Here is a 7,692-nt window from a genome sequence, read left to right on the forward strand (position 1 = left end):
TCAATTTGTGGGAGTTCGACCCGGCTGAGCACCAGACGCTGCGAGAGCTCTTCGACACGACGCACAAGGACGTCTGGAAGGTACTGTTCAAGGGCGCCGAGGTACCTCCTCCCCATATCGAGGACCGCAGACTCAGCGCAAAGCGCCCTGCTAATCCGGTAAGTCTTTTATATCTTATAAGATGTTCATTTCCCCAGTATAACCACGCGCGGGATCTAAGCCTCCACGCCATTTAACAGGACTGGGTAGCGACAGCGGAGCGAATCGATTGTCCGGCTCCCCTGCCCGAAGATCCAGCAGATGCTCTCCTAACGGAGATGCTGGTTCCGACACCTTATGAGGTGCCGGAGAAGAAGGCCAAGAAGAAAGCCACGGGGACCAGGAAGGGTCTCCGGCGCAAGGTTATATCGGACTCATCGTCCGAAAGCACCGAGGCGCACTCCTCCCACGAAAACGAGGAGGAAGAAGAGGAAAGTTCTCCCCCCCAGCCGGGGGAGACAAGAAAAGGAAGGCCGCCCCGGCTGGGGCGGCCGAAGGGTCCAAGAAGGGAAGGACCCTCCTTCCGGACAACTCCACAACCGCCACCTACAGCGACGACGAGTGGCTGCCCAGGGATAAGCCCCTGGCGAAGTCGTAAGTATCCGGATACCATAGTAATTCTGGTATGTTTCGTTTGTTGCTTCTTATCATGCCGAACATGATCACACAGCCCCTCCAAAGCTCATATCGGCGTATCCTCTTCGGAGGAGTCTTTGGGCGAGTCGGAGATGAAGAGCGATTCGCTCCCGACCGCCTGCTCCCCCCGCCCCACGGACGACGCCGAGGTGTTGTCTCAAAGGGAACAGAATAAAGGGGGGGCAGTTCCGGAGGCGCCCCCAGGCGACATTCCAGGTGCTAGGCGTAAGAGGGGCAAGACTCCCTGGGCCCCAACGCAGGGGGCAGCAAGTCTAGCCCCAAGCCGAATACGGCGCCGAAACCTCCAGTGGTTCCGGATTCTGTCCGGCAGCCCCTCGCTAAGGGGGCAAGCCGTCTGTGCCGACGGCCTCTTTTCCTCCAGAGGCATCGGACAACTTGCTGGAAGTGCTTCGTGGCGCTTCCATAGACAAAGAGCACAGCACCATTAAGAGTGCGGTGGTCAAGAAGGTTCAGTCCACCAAGAGCGGACTGACTGAAGCCTATGTCAGCCTCCTCACAGGCTTTGAGGTAAGTAACCAGATTATAAGAGAATGTTACCGCATAGACAGTAGCCCCTGATGCTCTGTTTGGCGTTCGCGAAGAAAGGCCGAATAGAGGATCAAATAATAACCGCAGGAGTCTAATCGAAATATGTCTATGTGCATATGCAGGCTTCACTGCTAGCCGCTGCCGCACGTACTGCGGGGGTCGCCGCACTGAAGCGGGACCTTGAGCAGTCCAAGGAAGAGCTCGGCCTTGCAAGGCGGCAGCTCGAAGAGAACAAAGGTAAGTGATACTCCGTCTGTATATTATAAAAAATTTGGTTTTAGAATAATAGGATCGTCATGAATTTTGCTAGGGGCCACGACCGAAGTGGCGTCCCTGCAGAAGGCGCTATCCGAGGCCGAAGACAAAGCGGCCAAGGAGCGCATCGAGCGAGAAAAGCAAGAAGCCCGAGTAGGCGAGGTGCAGCAAGAGCTCCAGGCTCTCGCCAAAAAACACGAGTCCTTGGAGCTTGACTCTAAGACACAAGGGTCCGAGCTTGCGAAGGCCCTCGAAAGCGCACAACATGCCAAGGCCGAAGCCCAAAAGGCCCTCCAGGAGATTGAGGCGGTTAAGAAGATAGCGGCGGGTAAGGCATTCATTATGCAAAGCAAGCATGTGAAGGAAACTTTCTTTTTACTTACCCGAGTTCGGAGCTCTCCAGGAGCGTTCGCAGATCTACCCCGCAGTGTGTCAGATGCCGCGGAGTTCTACCGGGCCGAGGAGGGGAGCTCGACGGAGAAGTTGTTCTGGTCTCAGTATACTGGGACCGAACACCCCATGCCCTTGAGCGACCAGCTGAAGCAACTGGTCGAGCTCCACAAGGCGGCCGAACAGGCCATGAAGGGTCTTATAGTCCGGATGTGGCCTGGCGATCCCCTGCCTGATAGCTACTTCGGTCTGGTGAGGCGGCTTGTGGATGCCTGCCCACGGCTTGAAGTCATAAAGCGGTCCGTCTGCATCGAGGGTGCGCGCAGGGCTTTTGCCCGGGCGAAGGTGCACTGGGCGAAGCTGGACGCCGAGAAGCTGGTGAAGGAGGGGCCGCCGGAAGGCAAGGAGCATCGCCACCCCGAAATGTATTATAACAGTGTCCTGAAGGGTTCTCGCCTTGTGGCGGAGGAATGTGCTAAGGATGTAATATTCGAATGAATGTACTCATGTGATCCTGTAATATGAAACGAGTTCATGTGCGCTATGCAACGCTTGTTAATTTAAAATATTACCTTCTGTGCGGCCGTTTATAAAATCTGAGAGTTGGCCAGTCGTCGGCTTCTGCCCCCATGTAACTAGTACTGGGGTGTTCGGGATAAACCTGAGCACTCTTTATCCCAATTTTGGGTCCTTCGAGGGAGGTGTTCAGCACAGCGAACCAGGCAATCGGACTATAAGGCTTTATCACTCTCACTTAGCCATAGAAGTCTACAATTTTAAATTTTGGCGAAGCCCCTAGTATTTGGATGGCCGAATTTGGGGCGCTATACACGCCTAAGTCGGGCAAGGCCGGCTCCTCGCCCGAAGCGGAAAAAGTCTTTAAGGACTTGAGACCTCTCGAACAGCGACCAGCTCTCGCCTTATCATGACAGTCAGTTTTCGGCTTTCTCTACTGAGGTGCTCGTCCGGAAGAACCGGGACACAATCGCAGTAGTTCTCCCAGCGCTACCTTAGACGATATTGCGGAACATAAGGTACCAAAACATGGGAGCCGGGCAAACCCAACTATTGACCCAAGACATGATTCGGAGCTGATGCATATAATGCTATAAGTTCGGGGTGCCGCACTGTCGAAAGTGTTCGGACTTCTCACGCCGTATTATGGGGTATACTGAAGCCCCTGGCGCACTGGTCGTACCAGAATGTACGGGTGCAATTTGTCATAAATAAGCAGACAAGGAAAAAAGGGTAATGCAATAATAGACTAACTCTATGCATTGTTATGAAATAATACGTCGAAGCGTACGGGTACAAGTAGTGCAATAAGCAGAAAATAGGTCTATTTGACATGTCCTATCCAAGGGCAAGTTGCGTATGGGTATTTAAAACGGGTACTTCGATCGTTATCAGAGACCACCTGGGGATTCCCTTGTACGTCTTAGCTTCTTGCCTCCTTGGTTTTTCCTTCCCGTAATGTGTCCAGCAATCAGACTGCCGAAAAGGGCTTCCAGAGAGTAAGGTCCTGAAAGAGAGAAAATGATAAAGATATACAGCCCCTGGGGCGGTTGAGCCGCATTGTGGGACGTGCCCTGGTCGTGCCCCCGCCTATGCCCATGGTATTTTTAGTGCGTAATTATGTACGCGCGGCACAGATTTCGTCGCTTGACTGGGACTAGGACGGGGGCCGAATTGCTAGGCGAGCTCTGAACGTGCCAGGCGATCCTGTTGTAGGTTACTCCGGACTCGCTTGAAGGTGTCCGGGGGCTTTATCGCCGAATTGACGGTTTGCCTTAAAAGGCTGCTTTGTGCTTCTGCTGCGAGGGCCGCAGTGTGCTCCTCCGTGCGGAGTGAGCGTTCTGTGTTTCCATTGACTGTTATAACCCCACGAGGTCCTGGTATTTTGAGCTTGAGGTATGCATAATGCGGTACCGCATTGAATCTGGCAAATGCGGTTCGCCCAAGCAGTGCGTGATAGCCACTGCGAAACGGGACGATATCGAAGATTAACTCCTCGCTTCGGAAGTTGTCCGGAGATGCGAAGACCACTTCCAGTGTGATTGAGCCCGTGCAATGGGCCTCTACACCTGGGATGACACCTTTAAAGGTGGTTTTAGTGGGTTTGATCCTCGAGGGGTCTATACCCATTTTGCGCACCGTATCCTGATAGAGCAGGTTCAGGCTGCTGCCGCCGTCCATAAGGACTCGAGTGAGGTGAAATCCGTCGATGATGGGGTCAAGGACCAATGCGGCAGATCCGCCATGACGGATACTAGTGGGGTGGTCCCTGCGATCGAAGGTGATCGGACAAGAGGACCATGGGTTGAACTTTGGGGCGACTGGCTCCATCGCATAGACGTCCCTTAGTGCACGCTTCCGTTCCCTCTTGGTAATGTGGGTTGCGTATATCATGTTCACCGTTTTCACTTGTGGAGGGAACCTCTTCTGTCCTCTTGTGTTCGGCGGCCGAGGCTCCTCCTCGTCGTCGCTATGCAGCCCCTTGTCCTTGTTTTCGGCGTTCAACTTGCCGGCCTGCTTGAACACCCAGCATTCTCTGTTGGTGTGATTGGCTGGCTTATCGGGGGTGCCGTGAATTTGACACGAGCGATCGAGTATGCGGTCCAAACTGGACGGGCCCGGATTACTTCTTTTGAACGGCCTTTTCCACTGACCGGATTTAGAGCCACTGAATCCGGCATTAACTGCCGTGTCTTCGGCGTTGTTGCCGTTGTTGCGGCGCTTGTGTCTGTTATGATGTGGTCTGCCGTTAGTATCTTTGGTATCTGAAGTGCCAGGATTTCTTGATGTGTTGTTGCTGCGAGCCAGCCAGCTATCCTCGCCCGCGCAAAAGCGGGTCATGAGTGTCGTGAGGGCTGCCATGGACTTCGGCTTCTCCTGGCCGAGGTGCCGGGCGAGCCACTCGTCACGGATGTTATGCTTAAATGCCGCTAAGGCCTCTGCATCCGGACAGTCGACAATTTTGTTTTTCTTAGTTAGGAACCGGGTCCAGAATTTCCTGGCCGATTCCCCTGGCTGCTGAATTATATGGCTCAAGTCATCAGCATCCGGTGGTCGCACATAAGTGCCCTGGAAGTTGTCAAGGAATGCATCTTCCAAATCCTCCCAACTACCAATGGAGTCTGCAGGCAAGCTATTCAGCCAATGCCGAGCTGGTCCTTTGAGTTTTAGTGGGAGGTACTTGATGGCATGTAGATCATCACCGCGAGCCATGTGGATGTGGAGGAGGAAATCCTTGATCCATACCGCGGGATCTGTTGTACCATCATATGATTCAATGTTTACGGGTTTAAAACCCTCTGGGAATTCGTGATCCATTACTTCATCAGTGAAGCATAGGGGGTGTGCGGCGCCTCTGTGCCGGGCTATATCACGACGCAGTTCATACGAGTCTTGTCTGCTGTATTCGGCCCGGCCGGATTTGCTTTTAGTGTATCCGGCGGGACGAGCATCGTCACGCGTTGGGGCGCGACCCCGTGATCCGTAGATCGATCTTGCATGTTTTGCTTTGTTTTCCAATACGTCTCGCAGGTCCCGCGTGTTGCCCCGGGCCTTGGTATTTTTGTTTGAATGGCGGCGGGGTGCGGGCTGGACTTCGGGCTGATATGCCTCTCTGTCTCGGCCACGAGGTGGCCGATCAGCCGCATCATATGCTGGTGATGTAGGTTTTAATGCTTCCTCCTCGAGTTAAGGTAGCAACCTGCGCTTTGGGTAACTCTTGGTTGGGCGCTCTAGTTCGTATTCCTCGGCTGCCAGGACTTCAGTCCATCTATCCGCTAGCAGATCTTGATCAGCTCGAAGCTGTTGTTGCTTTTTCTTCAGGCTGTTTGCTGTGGCTATAAGCCGGCGCTTGAAGCGCTCCTGCTCGACGGGATCCTCAGGCACGATAAATTCTTCGTCGCCGAGGCTCACTTCGTCTTCGGAGAGAGGCATGTAATTGTCATCCTCTGATTCTCCGTTTGCTGCCTGTTCCGGAGGGCTAGCTTGTTCATCCTCCCGCTCGAGGTCTGGTTGGAGGGGATTGTCGTCGTCTTCGGCACTATCTGGAGCGTTATTGTCTCTTGTGCCGGTATCGCTGCTTTTGCTATGGCGGGACTTAGAGCGGCGCCGCTGACGTCGGTGCTTGGATTGCTTCTTGGAGGGATTATCCTCCGTTGTCTTATCGCCATCCCCTTCTTTGGGGGTGTCCACCATGTATATATCATACGATGAGGTGGCAGTCCAGCGCCCTGTGGGCGGTGGTTCTTGCTCGTCTCCTGCATCGTCGTCCATACCGTCGATGTCTTCGGAGCCGAAGTCAAGCATGTCGGTTAAATCGTCGACAGTGGCTACTAAGTGGGTGGTGGGTGGGGAGCGAATTTCTTCGTCGTCCGCATCCCATTCTAGCCGGACATAGTTCGGCCAAGGGTCTCCTGACAGGGAGAGAGACCTCAACGAGTTTAGCACGTCGCCAAAGGCGAGTGCTGAAAGATATCCGCGGAGGTAAACTCCATGATCGGTGCCCAATCGGATTCGATAGGCACGGACGCAGGCGGCTCGGAGCCCGTGGCCGGGGATGAATCCAACGGTTCGGCAACACGGGTCTCGTAGGAGGTGAAGTCAGTATTCGGCCCTATCGCCACTGAGTGTGCGGCCTCCGTGGCGGGGTCCATCCACCCGTCCTCAGATGGCGCAATTTGTTCCGGATTGAGGGCCGGAGTAGTTGCAGGTGTGATCTCCCGAACACTGTCCGACGGCAGAGCTAAATCATGCTCGTCGTGATTGTGCGGCGCACCTGACATGGGCTCGAATCCGTCGAAGATCAAGTCTCCGCGGATGTCGGCAGTATAGTTCAAGTTTCCAAACCTGACCTGATGGCCAGGGGCGTAGCTCTCGATCTGCTCCAGATGGCCAAGCGAGTTGGCCCGCAGTACGAAGCCGCCGAATACGAAGATCTGTCCGGGGAGGAAAACCTCACCCTGGATCGCATCGTTGCCGATGATCGAAGGAGCCATCAAGCCTTATGGTGACGGCACAGTGGAACTCTCAATGAAAGCACCAATGTCGGTGTCAAAACCGGCGGATCTCGGGTAGGGGGTCCCGAACTGTGCGTCTAAGGCGGATGGTAACAGGAGGCGGGGGACACGATGTTTACCCAGGTTCGGGCCCTCTCGATGGAGGTAATACCCTACTTCCTGCTTGATTGGTCTTGATGATATGAGTATTACAAGAGTTGATCTACCACGAGATTGTAGAGGCTAAACCCTAGAAGCTAGCCTATGGTATGATTGTTGTTGTCCTACGGACTAAACCCTCTGGTTTATATAGACACCGGAGGGGGCTAGGGTTACACAGAGTCGGTTACAAGGGAGGTGATCTACATATCCGTATTGCCAAGCTTGCCTTCCACGCCAAGGAGAGTCCCATCCGGACACGGGACGAAGTCTTCAATCTTGTATCTTCATAGTCCAACAGTCCGGCCAAAGGATATAGTCCGGCTGTCCGAGGACCCCCTAATCCAGGACTCCCTCATCTACTGCAAAGGAAATGGTCACTTGGAAACGGAACTACCCCGAATACTTGGAGGATAAGAAGGATGGCAAAGTGAACAAAAGTATATATGATATACATGTTATTGATGTGTACTTTACTAGTATTCATAGTAGCTCCTGGGTATTTGATACTGGTTTAGTTCCTATGATTAGTAACTTGAAACAGGAGTTAAAATGAATAGAGACTAGTTGAGGGCAAGGTGACGATGTGTGTTGGAAGTGACTCCAAGGTTCATAAGATCACCATCGCACACTCCCTTTACCTTCGGGATTAGTG

The sequence above is a fragment of the Triticum aestivum genome, chromosome 2D (genome assembly GCF_018294505.1).
Source record: "Triticum aestivum cultivar Chinese Spring chromosome 2D, IWGSC CS RefSeq v2.1, whole genome shotgun sequence".
Taxonomy (NCBI): domain Eukaryota; kingdom Viridiplantae; phylum Streptophyta; class Magnoliopsida; order Poales; family Poaceae; genus Triticum; species Triticum aestivum.